Source organism: Ursus americanus, chromosome 36 (genome assembly GCF_024610735.1).
Source record: "Ursus americanus isolate L20-20 chromosome 36, mUrsAme1.1.p, whole genome shotgun sequence".
In the NCBI taxonomy this organism is placed as follows: Eukaryota; Metazoa; Chordata; class Mammalia; order Carnivora; family Ursidae; genus Ursus; species Ursus americanus.
This window is the reverse complement of record NC_142162.1, coordinates 18,558,867-18,575,595: the sequence shown is the minus strand read 5'-3', so window position 1 is coordinate 18,575,595 and position 16,729 is coordinate 18,558,867. Positions and strand designations below refer to the sequence as shown.

The window sequence follows — 16,729 nt, the reverse complement described above, 5'->3', positions numbered from 1 at the left end:
GCAAGCCACTCAACCCCTTTGTACCTCTGTGTCCTCATTCATAAGACAGTTTTTGATTCTCCCTATTTACAATGCAATTCCACAATCCCTCCTGCAGAGAAAAGGAGCCCACTCTCCGAATTCCTTTTCTAGGTAGACAGTGAATTCAGAGTACATGTGGGATCAGAACCCAGACTCCTGAAGCCAAAAGACACCATGGGACAGAAAGGGGTGGAAGCAGGCAAAGAAAATGGCGTAAGAAGCTCATAAGTAGGGAGACAAAACTAAACTTTCATTAGTAATACAAGAACTAGAAGGAAAGCAAGTGAAGTGTTGAAAACAAGTAACACCGAATGTAAAATTAGCATGGGTGAAAAAGAAATGCATTGATCAGGGCTTATTATTTCCACCTCTATTGTAAAAGAAAATTATTAGCTTAAGAGAGACCCAGGACACAGTGATCTCTCCACCCTGGCATTTCTAAAGCCTTCTCTCCCTTTGATCCAAACCCTTTATTTGGAACTTAACTTTGGTAGTGTAATCACTCCTTCCTGGCCCATGCTCAAAGGCAAAAATCTTCAACTCAAGGCCTTTCCCAGGCTCTTACCAGTCTAAACCAGCCTATCATGTCTCCACGTCCTGCTCTGGGTCTCAAATCTATTTAGCCTTGTCTGTCAGAATATTTGACTCTGTCCTAATTGGACCCATGATCTGTTTTCAGATGTGCTTGGGCTCCATGCCTCACAGTCTTGAGGGCCAGAGGGTCTCTCCCTCCTACCTCTTAGCACAGCTTTAGGAACTCTACTGCCTAGGTTCAAATCCCAGCTCTTCCGCTTAGCGTGGTAACCTGAGATGGCTACGTACCCTCTATGTGCCTCAATTTCTCATGCCACAGCTATAGGCAGTAATGATACCTGACAGACCTGTACATAGTACGTATATACATCGGGGCTCTATCAGTAATTAGTATTATGTGTTTCAGATCCATATTATCCAGGAATAGTATCCCAGTGCACCCTGTTTCCTACCACCAATTAACCTTCTGTGATGTATTTTTTTCCTGCTTATCAAGAGCTCCCTAGGGAGAGGGCTTATCATCATCACCATCTTTATATTCCCTACGGTACGTGTCTTAAAGATGGAAGATGTTCAGTAAATAGTGCACCGAAGTACCATTATCTGAAGATAAAAATCGGCCCTGTGTCTCTGCTTGAAAATTTAAGCACATTATTATTTGCAGTTGGCAGTAATGTTTAACAATGGCTTGAGTTTACTTTCTAGCAAACACACAAAGTAGACAAAAAGTCTTTATCAGGAACAAAACTGGCCTTCTATCACTAAACATGGAAGAAGGAGAGAAAAATATGAAAAATATAAAAAGATTAGGGAGTAAACGGCTAGATGAATAGTAAAATTTCCATTAAAGATCAGATGAAAGTGATAGTAGGGAATGTGACAAGTGAAGAAAAGAAATGTTGTTAAATATTCCAAGATCCTAAACAAGGGGGAGAATGGATTTATGAAACTTTGAAAAATGAAAGATGTGGCTCCAAGATTCTACCATCAGCCAAACATATATATATATATTTGTTGTTCCCTTTGCCTGTCTACCTCCAGAATCTTGACGACTTAGTCTCTGGTCACCTTCAGGTGTCTGCTCAAATGATGCCTCATGAAAAGTCTTCCTTGGTGACTCAATATGAAAGAGTGCCCATGGCCAGCCCTTACCCCGAACTTGTCACCTGCCACATTAAACACATATATATCTATTGGTTTCTGGGTCTCTCCCCAAACACTGTAGCATATAACCACCATGAAAGGAGTTTGTTCCAGGCTGTGTCCTGTGCTTGAGAAATTAACTAGAAAACGATGGGTGTTCCATAAAAGTCTGCCAATGTGTAATCTATTTATTGATATATTAGTAAATATGTGTGTATAGTGTTTAGAGTTGTGCCTGGCACAGAGTAAGCCCAGTTAGCTATTTCCAGGAGGAGGAGTGGTATTCCTCCCTCAATTCTTTTTGATGGTTTAGTAACAGAAGTCTTCTTTTCTGGGGGCTGGATAAAGTGGGAAGAATTAGATAAGGGGACAGTTCTGAAATCTAAGAGTGACGATTTTACTCTATCGGTGGGGGGCCACTGAGAACTACTAAAGTGCCCTGTAGTCCATCAGGGTCCAAAAGCAAGCTTTCGTGGGACCGGGAGGCTAATGGCATGGAAGGGAAAGCAAGGCTGGGACCAGGATGGGGGGGATAAAGAGACTACATAGGAGCCCAGGCTCAGGGTGTGTTTGACAGTGAGCAGAAGTACAAGGGACGGCAATGACTTAGTCCACCTTCTTACCTAGATTGACCTTCGCTGGGGCAGGCTCCAGGCTTTGAGATGTCAAAAACATGACGCCACCAGGCCTGTGTAGAAAAAATAATCCAGGCTTACCCGAAGCAATTGCACATTAGGGTGTGTGTATGTATGTGTGTTCCTGCGTTGTCTGTATATTTGGGGAAACCAATTCTAAGGGGCTTTCAGAGAAAGGGAATCATGATGTTAATCCTCTTTCTTCCAAGGCGAGTCGAAGGACGAGAAGATCCTGCATCTCTCCTAAGACAACTCTAACCTCTCCCCTTGAATGACTGCGGAGAACAGGATGACTGACTGTGGGGCTAGCCCATGCCTGAGGAGTTTCCAGGATGCAGGCCTTTCGGTGCTGGCTAAAACCAGTGCTGGTTAGCCACCCTACTACCGCGGTGCCCTCCAAACTGGTCTGTGTTCGTTCACCTGCTGCTCACACCGCAACCAGAGCAGTCCCTTCAAAACAAAAATCTGACCTGATCACCTTCACAGCCCGTCACACGGTCAAAATCGCTCAGTGGCTCTCTTGTTCTTAAAGCAGGTTTTAGTCCCTCACCTGGCCTAAAAGGCTCTGTGGGATCGGGCCTCCGCGTCTTCCAGCTTCATTTCAAACTCTCGCCACAGTGACCTGTCAGAGGCTCCATGCCTGCTGCCCCCTCTGCCCAGAAGTGACTCCCGCCCTCCTTCGCGTGGCTCCCTCGCGCCGTAGCTCCATCGCCGTCCTTTTTCAGAGGGGTCTTTCTGGACTTCCCTCTTCTGAGCCTCCCGGGGTTCGAGGCCACCACCGCCCGTGCCTGCCCTGTCCTCTCGGCGGTGGTCTGCCCACCCCGAGAGCTACTCCCTGCAAACGCCTGTGACTTTCTGTCTGCTGGCTTTGGCCTGTCCAGAGGACACCCGCCCCTACACGTAGGCTGGTACTGGAAGAGAGGGGAGCAGTGGACGGGAGCCAGATCAGGCAGGCTTTGGGGCCATGACTTAGAGTCCAAATGTGATTCTAAGTCCAAGGGGAAGCTGGGGAGAGACATGACCTGATTACATTTGCCAAAGGTCAGTCGGGCTGCTATGTGGAAACTAGACTATGAAAGGGCAGGCATGGAAGCAGAGAGAGACCGGGACCAGATGGGAGGTGAGGGCAGCAGGAAGGAATCATGGTGGAAGTGGCTGTTTGTTAGCACAACAGTTAGAGCCTTCAAGTGTCAGGTCAGCTCCTGAGAAGGCCCTCTGAAGCCTGCTTCATTCAACGTGGTTCTTGGGAGAGGACTGAAAATCTACTTTGTGAGTGTCTGTGTGTGAAGCAGGGATAAACACAGAGTACATAACAGATAGGCAGTTTATCTGTGGCACTAACACGCCATGACGGGGAGCCAATGAGGGAAAAGCCTAAAGGAGAGGGGCAGTGAGAAAAAGGTTGAGGAACACTGTTCTAGAACATCAGACAGTCTGCAGGCTCCTTCTTCAGACCATCAGGTGCTCTTAAGCTGGCGTGGGATGGCCCCTGGCCTCCTGGACCAATAGTCCTCAAGCTGCCCTGTCGCCTTACCTTTCCTCGGAGCTGTCAGACACTGACTAATTCACCTTCTCAGTGGGAAGATGGTCTAGTAAGATACGATGGTCCATTTGCAAGTCGGCCTTTCTAAACACAGATACTCCTGTTTGGACACTCCGGAGACGAGCAAGCAAAGGAAGGAAGGTTCGGGAGTTAATTAGGGTAATACAAATATGGTGCGTCTAGGGAAGATCTTCGGTCCTATGATTCATGTTTCTCTTTCTGCCAAGACTCCGTCTACCTCTCATTTGATGAACTCCTATGCTTCCAGCAGAGCCCAAACACAAGTGTCCTGAAAACCCAGGGGACAAAGCGAGTCCTTCCTTTGAGCATTCAGAGCACTTTGCAAAAATAAGAGTAATGTCTACTCTTTCTTGAGCACTTGCAGCAGCCATTATGTTATGCATCCTACCTGAGTTACTTCCCTTAATCCTCCCTCTGTTAGTCCCATTTTATAGATAGGAAACTGAGGCTCAGAGAAAAGAAGGAGCTCACTCGATGTCAGCTAGCAAAAAAAAAAAAAAATCATAGAGTGGAGATGCCACGCCCAGTAGCCCTTCAGCCTCCAGACTGTACAGACACTACTGTATTACTCACTCATGTCCTATAAGCAGTAGTTCACGTGCCTCTTTCCTCTGTTACTTCCAACATAAATCTATGACCCAGGCCGGGGGTCATGAAAAAAGAATGAACTTTACTGTGAAATCCTGTTGTATAACTTTGGGATATTATTTACTGAGACTCAGTTTCCTGAACTATAAACCAGAGACAATAAATGTCTACCTAATAGGTTTGTTGTCCAGATAAAGTGAAATGTCACTTTTAATGCACTTCCACGGTGTCCGGCACTTAAAGGCCCCTTAATTAAACAAGCATTGACTGAGGGCCTGTGAAATACCAGACCTTAGGATGGACACAGGGGATAAGGAAATAATAAAACAGCTCTCATGGAGCCAGCACACTAGGAATTTAATACATTTCGGTTTGCCCTCACTTCTTGCGGGCTGGGATTCTAGGTTATTTAACACCAAGTTTTAGTTCAGCCAGGTCTAGCACCAAGTAGGCACTCCACGGTTTTTTAGTGATGAATGATAGTGGTTGACACAGTTTTAGACCCTAAGTATTGGAGATCATGAATGACTGTGTCAAGTTAGTGGGTTATCGTTTATCGAAATAACTGAAAGTAAAGCACAAGGATACCATGCCCAGAGCTGTACGCATTCAATTCATTTAAGCATATGGCTACCACTAAAGGACTCTCCAAATATGTTTACGTAGCACAAAGGGACACTCTAATCTGAACAATGTAAAAATAATAAAACATCTAATAATACTCAGGACGTGGGAAGAGGAAAGGGGGAGGAAGTTTCAAAGCTGTTAATCTTTCATAAAAAAGGAAGTCAATTGATACTGTCTCAAGAAGAAAGTTCATAAAAACAGCAATATAATTAATGACAGTGCCTCCAGCTTTTTAATACTTTCCATGACACTTTAGCCAGTGAGAGATATTTTTAAAGAAATAATGTATCTGGAAATTAGGTACATTTATTTGAAGTTTGACTATTCTTTAGTTTCAATTCAGTTTTTTAAATTGCCTAAAAATTTTAAAGAATTATTTTTGTTGTAAATAGCATCTCTATTTATTTTTATAGAAGTATTTTTACCTAAATATCCATCCAGATAGACAGATACATAGGTATAGATAGACGTCTGAAATTATGTTATCTAAGGTTAACAATGGGAACTGTATTATTTGAGATGATTTTTTAAAAAATTCTTACCTTTGTAATTTTTTGCCTTATTTGAATTCTTGACAATCAACATATGTGATTTTTTTTAAGATTATTTATTTATTTGAGAGAGAGAGAGAGAGCACAGAGGGAGAGGGAGAGGGAGAAACAGACTCACTGCTGAGCAGGGAGCCAGATGCGGGACTCGATCCCAGGACCCCAGGATCATGACCTGAGCCAAAGGCAGACACTAAACCAACCGAGCCACCCAGGTGCCCCAACATTTGTGATTTTTTAGAAGTGTGTCCCCCAAAAGTAGAGGGAATATGGTATACAAAATATGATGGGAATATGGATCATTGCTATTTCCTTCTTTGTACCTTTTTGTATTTTTCATTTTTCCAAAAATGATTTTTAAAATGGCTTTACCTCAGACTCTACATTCATGGTTATGTTTCTTTCCTTTTATGTTAGACTCCAAAATACATAGAAAATATGTTTTCTACTTATGTTGCTGATGGTGTCTTTAAAATGACTTGAGAACCCAATTTGCAAAGCAGAAAAGACTGGATTCTTTTGAATGCTCTTAATAAAAGTAATAACAAACAGAGAACAAATGAATGGTAACACATATGCTTGCATTTTTAAGGTTTTTACAAGAAGAGTGAGAGAATATGAAAGAGATTATGAAAATTGTCTTGTTGGACTATGTCTGATGGAGTCTTTAAGACCAGGATTTCAAACTAAGTGGTTTTCCTTGTCCATTCTTGTTTAAGACATGATTATTGAATGTCAACATCTGCTTGCTGCAATAAATGACAAACTAGAATAATCCAGTTCTTACCCTCTAATTAAGAATAATAATCTAAAATACACAAATGGTTACGTAGTTATAAAAGGGATGAGCTGATGCGAGATGTCTTGGGGAGTGGTGGATAAAACATCTGAGCTTCCTGCTTAGGTCTCACAGGAGGTAACATGGTAACATCTTTTTCCTTTATAAAGGCTTGGGGAAAGAGTGGAATTCTGATTTCCTCCATAAAGTAACTCAAGAAATCTATTTAGTTTCACGTAGCCTCGAAATTCAGACAGAATTCAGCATTCCCTGGGTTTTGCATGCTTATGTTAACATTACAGAAAGTTTTTTTCAATTCAGTGAACCACCTGGATGTGAAACGCTTAATCACTAACAATTTAGAGAATGGAAAATAAATTTTTGTTTCTCTTTGTGAAAATGTCTTCTCTCAATGATAAGTTATAGCCTATGGGTGTGGGTTTTTTTTCATATAAAGGAAGAAAAATGTTATAATATTTGTGAACTGCTTTAACTCCTATTACATTCTGTCATGATGTGGGTTGGGATTTTTCTAGTCTAGGAACGGACAAAATTTATAGGGAAAACGATGGGATTTTAGATTTAAAGAAAACTTTGAAATTATCCATTCCATCCCATTTGTGGATTTTCTCTTTCACTAGAACTCTTAAACGGCAAACTGCTCTCTAGCCCACAAGGAAACCTCATGGCCTTCAGAAAACTCTAAATGTAAAAAAAATAAAAATAAAAAAATTCCCTTAATCCCAGCCAAAATCCATTTCCACTGATACCTTCCCATTGGTGCTTGTCCTTACTTGCAGAGCTTATAAACCCCACTCCCCTCCTGTCCAAGGGTCCTTTGAACACCTGAGACATCTTCTCATCCTGACTAAGCCCCCCAGTCTCTTCAGCAAATCCTCAGATGGAAACACTTCCATTCTCAAAAACCCTGCACATCACCTGACTGTTCATTAGTGAGTCAACACCTTACTCCAAAGCAGTGCCCGCAGTTAAAAAAAATAGTTCCTCAAAAAAATGCCAAAAGTTGTTCCAGGATCACAAAGATAACTGTTGCAATGGTTGCTTTAAGTCCTTAGAGGAACACCTCCTAAATGGCTAGATTCTATCTTACTATCTCTTTGCCTATCTTGAGTGTCAGTTTCCTCTTCACCAGGTTTTTCTGCCTTTGCAACTTTGAAGACCATTCTTGAATTACTTTTGGTTGCAAGCAACTGGATGTTAATCCAGTTAATCCAGTCCACTGATTTGGGCTACCTTAACAAAAATAGAGGCATCTCCAATTCCATGAAATTCATGGATTTCTGATTTCATGAAATCAGAGTAAGGGTAGAAAAGCCAAGAGCAGGAGGCAGAACCTTCCAATGTCCTCTGGGACAGGGCGCAAAGGCCATCACCCTGGAGTACTTCCCTAACGGTGACTTAACTCCGCTGACTCTTAGTCACTGCCATCCTTCAGTCCTACACTCTCATTTTTGGGGAAGGGAATTCAACTGGCCCAGCTTGGGTCAGATTTCTATCCCCGGTTTAAGTAACCCTGACCAGAGACATGGTCTTATGTACATGAAACCCATACTTACATATTGGGGTTATTTGCAGAGAAGGGAAAATGGATGTGAACAAGACAAATATCCAAAATCACTGTCCTTCTAAAAAGGAAAGTAATGTTCAAAGATAATTAATCTGTTTTTTTTTTCATTTCTCCTTGTGTTTTCCCCTTTTGCTTAGCCCCCAATAAGGCAGATATCAGAATTAGTGTTCATTGCATCAGGAGAGGTCAAAGGCAAGGGGAAAAAGAGAAATAGCCTGAGATTATTTCTGGATTTTGTTTTCCAGAATCCCAAGCACTTAGAAGAATATAGTGAATTTCTTGAAGGAGGTAATAAAAAGGAATGGAATGTATGGACATGAAGAGCCTTGAAGCAACATGGAGAATTATCTCCCTCCAGCTGGTGGAAAAGGAGGGAGGGAGGCTTATGAACCCAGGAGGAAGGAGGAGCAGGCCTTGCTTTCTGGCATTGTCCCCAGGGAGGCCACAACCCCCCCACTGCCCCCAGAGCTGTGTGTGGGACATCTAGGCAGAAGGAACCATAGGAAATGTCACCAAAAGTTTTTTGTGGTCCAAGGATGACCTGGACACCTGCAGCTGAGCGAGTTACATGAGCAGAAATACGGTACTATAGTGTAACCTGTGGGATCAGATGCCTCAATGACCAGAGGGTCCCTCTGCCAGCGCTGCTGCACTGTGCCAGCACCCCGGAGCCTGATACAACTCTGGGGGAAGCTGTGACCCTAAGCAGGACTGAGTAAGTCTGAGTAAGTCTTCTACCTTTCCAGAAGGAAGGGGCTTGAAACAAAATGAATATGATTTGAACAATAGTTAAGAGAGGAGATACTTCTTATATACCTGTGTTCACAGATGGAGATTCTCACCTGCTACTCTTGCAGAGAAAAGACAGGAGCAAAATAAGAATGAAGGATCTCTGCTTCCTCTCTCTCTGTGAACCTGACCTCATCTTTTTCAAGTAGCAGCCTCATATACTGCTTATAATATTAAAAGCCCTCTTTTATAACAATTGGCTTAATTTTTCTCTGATCCTCTTATTTATGACCTTGGTTTTCCTGATGTGATTCCCCTGGACCCACGCCATACCTCTCTGTAAGTGAAGTCTTAGGCTATATGCCGCCTTTCCCCTCTCCTGTGTATTTTGTCCTTGTTGGATGTGGTTTGAGCACAAGATCCCTATGCAACTACTTTGGACCCTTCAGCCACTTTCCCTCTCGCTGTGTCATTTGCCCAATTTGTGATTATGATATCAAAATTATGTTTACCTGTTTATAATTATTTATTTGAGTAAGAACGCTTCACATGAAATCTATCCTCTTAACAAATTAAGTGTGCAATACAGTGCTATTGTTGTTCTTCTTAACAAATTCTGCTTTAGTTAAGGTCTTAAATCTAGCTAATAGTGAGCAATGTGGCAGCTCTTGATAGGTTTTAACCAAAAATGGAAAAAAAAAATTAAAAAGGCCCAAAAACCTGAGTCTGAGAGTGGTGTCCTATCCTTCCATTTTTGTGGCTGGCAGGGCTCTTACTTCCTGAAGAGAGGTTGAATGATGTCATAAACAAAGCCCAGGGAGTCGGGTGACCTGGATCTATTCTTGGCTGTGCCACTGACCGTGAGTGACCTTGGGCAAGTCACTTTTTTATCTCCCCATCTCAGTTCTCTCCACTGCACACCTAAAAAAAAATATCTTGTCACCTACCTAGAGAATAACTTGGGTACCAGAACTATAGAGTAAGAAATAAAGGTAATGCTTGAGAAAACAGTAAGGTTTTTGTTTTGTTTTGTTTTCAATCTGCCGCAGTTTCTCTTATGACACTAGGGTATCAGGGAGTTTCAGCTCTACAAATAATCATGACAATTAGAATTGATCTATGTTTTCAGAGCTTAAAAGGAATCAGGACAGCTTAAAACAAATCAGAAAGTGACTCTAACACAAGGACAATACCCCCTCATTACGTGTGGTATGTTCTCTTCATATTTGTGTCAATGGGGATTAGATGGATCGGAAGGCAGGCAGTTGGGCTCCTATAGGTAGAAGGCAGAGACAGAGATAAAAGGAGATGAGGACATTGGTAAATGGGGACAGGACAGATGCCAATTCTGTAGACGAATACCATTTTCTGCAGACCTGTGGGCTTTCAAAAAATTATTTGCAAAGCTTTCCAAATATGAGCTAGGCCTAGAAAATTTTCTAAAGTGGCTGTCTTTATCTAAAAAGAGAAAGAGTAATCATGTTAATGCCTAAAAAAAGCAACTCTTGCTTTTCACTAAATCCATACCCAGAATACAGCACTATATTTATGGTTTATACTGCTTTGAAAGTTTAACAAATTTCAGAGCCAGGAGCGTTCTCAGTGGCTTACTAGCGCAGACAGAAGGTGGAGTGCAAACCCAACAGGTAGAATAAATACTACCCAGATTCCATGGAGAGCCGTACCTTTAAACAAGCATATTGACCTCTCTGAGCCCTGAATTGCTCATCCATACGAGAGATAAACTACCACTTACCCACTGCACAGATTAGGTAACTAAGGGAGGGAGTGTAAATCTCCTGCATTAAGCACAGGACAGGAAATACACTTTCTGTCTGCTCTTTGAATGGACTTTGAGGACATTTTTCTCTAAGTAGAACACCAACAACCTATATGGACTCCTTGGCGTCACGGTGAGAAATAGGCTTTATTAGTACTCGCAGGGCTAAGACCCCAGGGATGAGCTTTCAATCAGTGAACAGATCAAAGCAGCAGTGCACTCTCGGAGAGGGCGATGAAGACTTTAGTCACTGCCTCCTGGGGACTGAACACAGTTAACATAACAATATTTGCCCAGTGTAATCTCACACAGGAGAAAGATCATTAAGTGCTATGACAACTGTCATTCCAAAATACTTTCCCCATCCTAGCTCAGCCATCTTTACAACACCAAAGACCAGAAAAGCAGCTCTGTAATACTAGAAGAAACCAAGACACTGGAAAGAGCACCTGGGGCTCAGGAGACTGCACGGGGACCATCTATGAGTTACTCAGAAGGGTCTGCTCTCAGCCACAGATGATACGATTCTTCCAGCAAATTTCGTTGGAACTTCATTTGTGCAAATGTCAAGGTCTGGGAAGCTTTATGGTTTCCCAAATCACCACGGTGAGTGCATCACCAGAGGGAGCGTCTCTTCATAAGTGGACAAGTTTCCCCCCTCCCCCCCGAAACATCTATATTTTTCCTTCCACGTCTCATAGGGGAAATCACTGCAGAAAGCCTCTGCGCCTGCCTGAGTGCGGCCATCTGGGCAAAAACAGGGCAAGCATACCTGGGAAGAGCAAGCCACACACGGCTGTGTTGGGTAGCTTACTAAACACTGGTCCTCAGGTCGTCTCCCAGACTCTGCTGATTCTTTCATAGAGACATGCTCCGGAGCACCCCTCCTGGCATGTCAGCACCAGCACCCTCACGGTAGCCACGTAGTGGTGCTTCCTGCCCTCCCCTTTGGCCTTATCTACCCACCCCCCTCCACCTTCCGGCTGCTTCTGCTGCCTGTCCGTGAATGCCCAGATCCTGATGACCAACACAAATATGAAAGTCTTGCCCATCCAACCTTTGTTGTTGTATAAGGCCACTCAGAATGTTCACCGCAACACCAAATGCCATCACCAGGAACATTCAAATTGTAACCCACAAAATTCATCAGACTGCCCCTGCCTGTCCTAACGCCGCCATCTAAGGATGCTGTAAGCCCAACATTTAGCAATCTTATCAACCAATTGTTCTCTGGACTCAAAAACTGGGTGTAGAGTTTGTTCCAACCATTAGAAATGGGTTTTGTCTCCATAGAAATGCTCCCTACTAAATGGCTGGAGGCTTACACTATATAGAGACTATAGAGATTGCTGAGCTAGGTGTCTTACTCCCACCTATACCACTGTCTCCTGAAATAACTGTTTAACCCGACTGGCCGATTGCCAGGACCAAGACACTGATTTAATAAGATGGGGCAATGCATTAAAATTTGTCCTTTTCTGCTTTCTCATCCTTGTTCCTTTGCTCTCTCTCTCTTTCTCTCCCCACCTCCCCCTTTGTAGATCTCTTACAACCTGAATCTCTCTAGAGCTATATACCAACTTGGCTTTTGATAAATGAAACTTCTTTGTAAAAAAATGAAGTTCCAAAGGGCAGAATGAGGGATATCAGAATATGTTACCCTCCTATGCCTCTTTGGCATATATACGAGTATGAGCTAATGGCTATTGAGATCCAGGAAGATGCAGTAAAAGCTATAAAAAGAAAAGTGCACAAGCTTTCTTTTTGTAAATGAAATGTACATTATAAAGGAAATTTCCACTTGTAAAAAGTGTCTCCTTCTCCCATGCCAGGAAGAGGAGCATTCTTAGTAACTCTTATTACTGGAGAAGGCACAGACTTAAACCTGCATAACACACCTTACTGAGCAACTCTTGTTTAACCATACTTTTCTTGGCATCTTCCCATAACTTGCCTCCCTCACCCAGAAGCCCCAAACTCCCTTCCTTTGGCCTACGACGGTGTTTAGCCCATGTTCTCACCACCCCTTGGAGCTGCTTACATCTGGGTACGCCCATGCGTAAGCATGACGTACATGCTAATAAACTCTGTTTTTTTCTTGTTAAAAAAGGAAGTCCTGCCTACCTCCAAAATATCCCCCACAATAGCCTGTGAGTCAGAAGACCAAGGTAAAAAAGTGTTTAATTTGAAACATGTTCGTCTTTACTAAGGATCTATGACACTGCAGAAAGGAGAAATAGGTATAACCCTAATAAGATGGAACGCAATCCAGGTCAGTTTTGCTTAAGGTAAGGAAACAGATGAACTGGCTTTTAAAAAACAAAAACAAGAACACGATCAAAACCTACCCAGTAGTCTGCTTCCTACAGAGGTGAATTACAGAGGTCATTTGAAGGTAAGGGTAAGGTGAGGTAAGGCCCAAAGGGAAGACCAACCCCCCCCCCACCAGCCCTATACTATGGCATCATATCTTCAAAGCCTAAAGAAATATAGAAATACACATTATCCAGGGGCATGTTTTATGTGTAGCCAGAGAACGTGAGAAACCTAAGTGGGACGGAATGGCCCATTTCCTAGAGCTTTCTTTGCGTTTATATGTTGACAAGGTAAGGAGGTTCGTAGCCTTCTTTCCGTCTTCCCACTTGGTAATTATTATGTTACGGGGCATACAGATGACTGCTTTGTCAGCACTCCCGCTCAGATGCTAAACACAGGGATGTTCCAGTTCCCCCACAAGGCCAGCCTGTTGGTGCAAGCTCGTATTTACTCCATGAGGATACAAGGCCCGTGGTTTAGCATCTCTACAAGACCAAGCAAATCACATGAATGGCTGTAACTCCGTCAACACACAGGCTGGGACCTGCTGAGAATAAAGCTGGTTTTTAACACAGAGACTATGAGCCTTTGAAAATCACAGCTCCTGTTAAAACAAAGTCCCAACAAGAGAGTATGAGTGACCCCCAAATGTGATTTACCAAGACTGGGATCACTGTATATTATTAAGTAGCTCTGGTGAATTTTCACAATTATACAAGTGAAGTTTTAATTAAAGAAACCATTAAAGGCAAAATCGTCTAAAATACACTAATGCCTAGGATCACATGCTCTGAGTCCAAAGCTTCAACATAAAACTGGACTTTAAGCCATTGTATGTGAAGGAGAGAAGGATTTCTGAGTCCTCATCATCACATCAAGCTCCAGGCTGCTCCCCTTCCTCCTCCTCTGGGGACAACTCCACCAATTTTATGGGGAGAGAGGGAAGAAGACTAGAATATGAGATCCACTCCCAGACAATAATAGGACTCACAGAACCCCATTCCCTTCGCCAACACGTTCATTCTAGGCAGGGTTAAGCCTGTGACCAGGTACTGATCAATCACAGTTCTTCCCCAGGCTTCATTGTGGAGCTAGAGGAGACAGGAGCTACACTTGGCTTACAGAGCTAGACAGATGTGAATCGAGAGCCTACGAAGACACTGAGAGGACAAGGTCTGTGACAGGAAATAATAAGGTTAGGAAAGAGAAAGAGCAGATATAAAAGACAGAACAGAAAGGGCCAGAGACAAAGAGATAGAAATCAAGCTGGCAAACAGGAAAAGCTTCTCAATCTCAGGACCAGCTTCCTCAGGAAGACATCACAGTGTGGTCATGGCTCGGTTATGGTAGTCAAAAAACTCATTTTTGCTTATGACTGTTTCTGCTGGGTTTCCATCCCATACAACAAAAAGGATCCTAACTGATACAATTGACAGTATCCTCTAAATTTCAAAGTATCCCCAAAGAGCTGATAAGCCAGTTCACCTCTCTTTCTAAATGAGAAAATTGAATCACATCAATAATGCTTGCTGTTTTCGACACTGGCAAAGAGAAATATATTATTCTTAGAGAAGAAAAATACTGTAAAACACAAGTTCTTCCATGCTGGCAAGTTAGGTTTTCTTCAATTCCCAGGGATATTTGAAGAAAAGCAGTTTTGCTTCTCCCGGGCAGAAGCCAGTGCATTCACTAGTGATTCTGGAAAAAGCACAATTTACCAACTCAGAGCACTGAACAGCCAAGGAGAGCGGAGCAGCCTAGAACAGGCCCAGAGGCCCAGAAACCTTCTCTAAAGCTGCATTTTTAATGCATCTGAAAAGAGCTTGCTAAGCATTTGCGCAGCCCGGTTGGAGAAATGTCTATCAAACACGAGTGGCTTCAATCAGTGCTACCCCTCCAAGAGGGAGTCCTATGAGGAACCTGAAGACTGCCATTCCCCATGAGCATGAGTTTTAACACCTAAGAGGGAAGCAGAAAGACAATGGGAGGGCGGAATGCACATTTAGGGAGAGAACACTAGCCTTCATTATCTTTGTTGGCAAGTATTATCAAGAACAATTACCATTCAGTCCCTACTTACTATGTACCAGGAACTACTAAGCCTTTAACTATATTCTTTCTTTAATCCTTTCAACTTCCCCTAGGAGGCAGGTAATATCATCCCCATTTTATAAATAAGAAACTAAAGGGCAAGAGAGTAAATGACTTGCCAAAATCACTCAGCTTGTAGGTGGTTCATCCAGAATTTGAATTCTTGTGTCAGGTTTATGGGTTTAACCATTATGATATACTGTCTCCCAACTTTTATCCATTGTATCCCTCCAGTGAGGCCACTGCTCCTTCGTCCCTGCAGTGTATCGAAAGGCACTGTATTCATTGGTCCTACTACTGGGCTATAACCACCGTTGAGAAAAAGGAGACTAATGGTTAGATATGTCTGACCAAGACCGAAACCTCTAGACAATTTTAAAGCAGTGTCTTCCACAATGACAGTTAATCTGGTAAGCAGCTCTCAGCTGCACTGTTTTCCCCTCCTGAAAAAAGGTTAATAAATGTGAAATTCAAGTGATCTTGTAGGAAGCCCTAGGAACACCTAACAATGGCTGCTGAATCCCAGTCCTGTGCTCATAAGATACTACCCGCTACAGACAACAGAACATAATTCGCTCTCCCAGGGACTTTGATCCCCCAAGGTGGCAGGGCCCAAGATGCGTATGCAAACGTGGATCGTGCCTTACTACAGCTGCAGCCACTGTGGAAGAAAGTCAGACGCTAAGCTAGTTCACCTGGTCCTCTGAAAGGCTTGGGTCTGGACCTTCCCCTTTCCGTGGCTGAAGCACCCATACTGCACAGGCCTGGATCACAGGTTGTGGACTCTGCATTCAGCTCATCAGAGTGTGTGACTGACTGCCAATGTCAAACACTCCCTAGTCAGCCAACAGCAGTGTGAATGATTAAAGGAAAGGGTTTTCTGTGGCAATCTCAACTGCAAATAGGGATAAGGAAACTCTCCCCTTTCACACCCCACTCCCAGTTCCTTGGCTGCGAGTTAAACAAGGATTTGGCTCCTCCGGCCTTGGGGAGCAAGGGCACCGCTTGTTATTTGGGGGAGTCAGCACTTACATGCCTGAACAGTCTGCCTTTGCAGAACTTGAAGAGCTCTGATGGAGGAAGAGAAATGTTGATGGTGATGGTCGTGGCGAAGATGTTGATGAAAGAAGAAAACGGTGGTGGTGAATGTCACCTACAAATATAAGCACAAAGCAGCAACAGATATCCTTCTAGTCATTGCCAAGCACCATCATGAAGCAGCTTCCGTTCCCAAAACAACCCCACTAAGGTATTCCCTCTGTGAACTAAACACGTCCAGCTTCAAAAGGAAGCGCTGCATCCCTCCCTTCCCCGCCCGCCCTTCCACCCTTCCTGTGCCAAGCTGGGAAGGAGACTGCACTGGCAGGTCACGGGAGGGGGGCCTGAGAGTTAACGACAGTTCTGTAGTGAGGAGCGTTAGGGTGACCCGGGAAGCCCCACTGGCGCACTTCGGAACCGCTTGGTTGGGGAGCTTGAGGAACGGACGCCGAAGAGGAAGAAGGTAAGGTAACGGGGCAAAACAGATTCGGTGCCTCTTTCCGAGAGCCCTGAGGGCCCGAGAGGCGGAGCAGGCAGCCTGTGGTCGGGAGGGAGAAGAGGCGGAGCAGACGCCAGCAGGACAGACAAGGCTCGCTTTACCTGACCAAGTGCAGCAGCCAGCCGTAGCGGCTGCAGCGAGGATGCTGCGCTGGAGTCCAGAGCCGGAGCCCAGAGCCACCGCTGCGCCAGCCTTCGCCGAGGCCCCACCTCTGCCCCGCCCCGCCCCGCCCCCGCCCCGCCCCCGCCCC

General features: G+C 43.9%; 1 long non-coding RNA gene across 1 annotated transcript; it reads right to left on the bottom strand.

Moving 5' to 3' along the window:
• Window positions 1-203: 203 nt before the first annotated feature.
• Window positions 204-16,663, bottom strand: LOC123803948 (uncharacterized). The gene is made up of 3 exons (XR_015723214.1): window positions 16,581-16,663; window positions 15,975-16,095; window positions 204-2,386 (listed from the first exon to the last, which is right to left on the bottom strand). It is a non-coding gene; the product is annotated as an uncharacterized LOC123803948 (long non-coding RNA).
• Window positions 16,664-16,729: the final 66 nt, after the last annotated feature.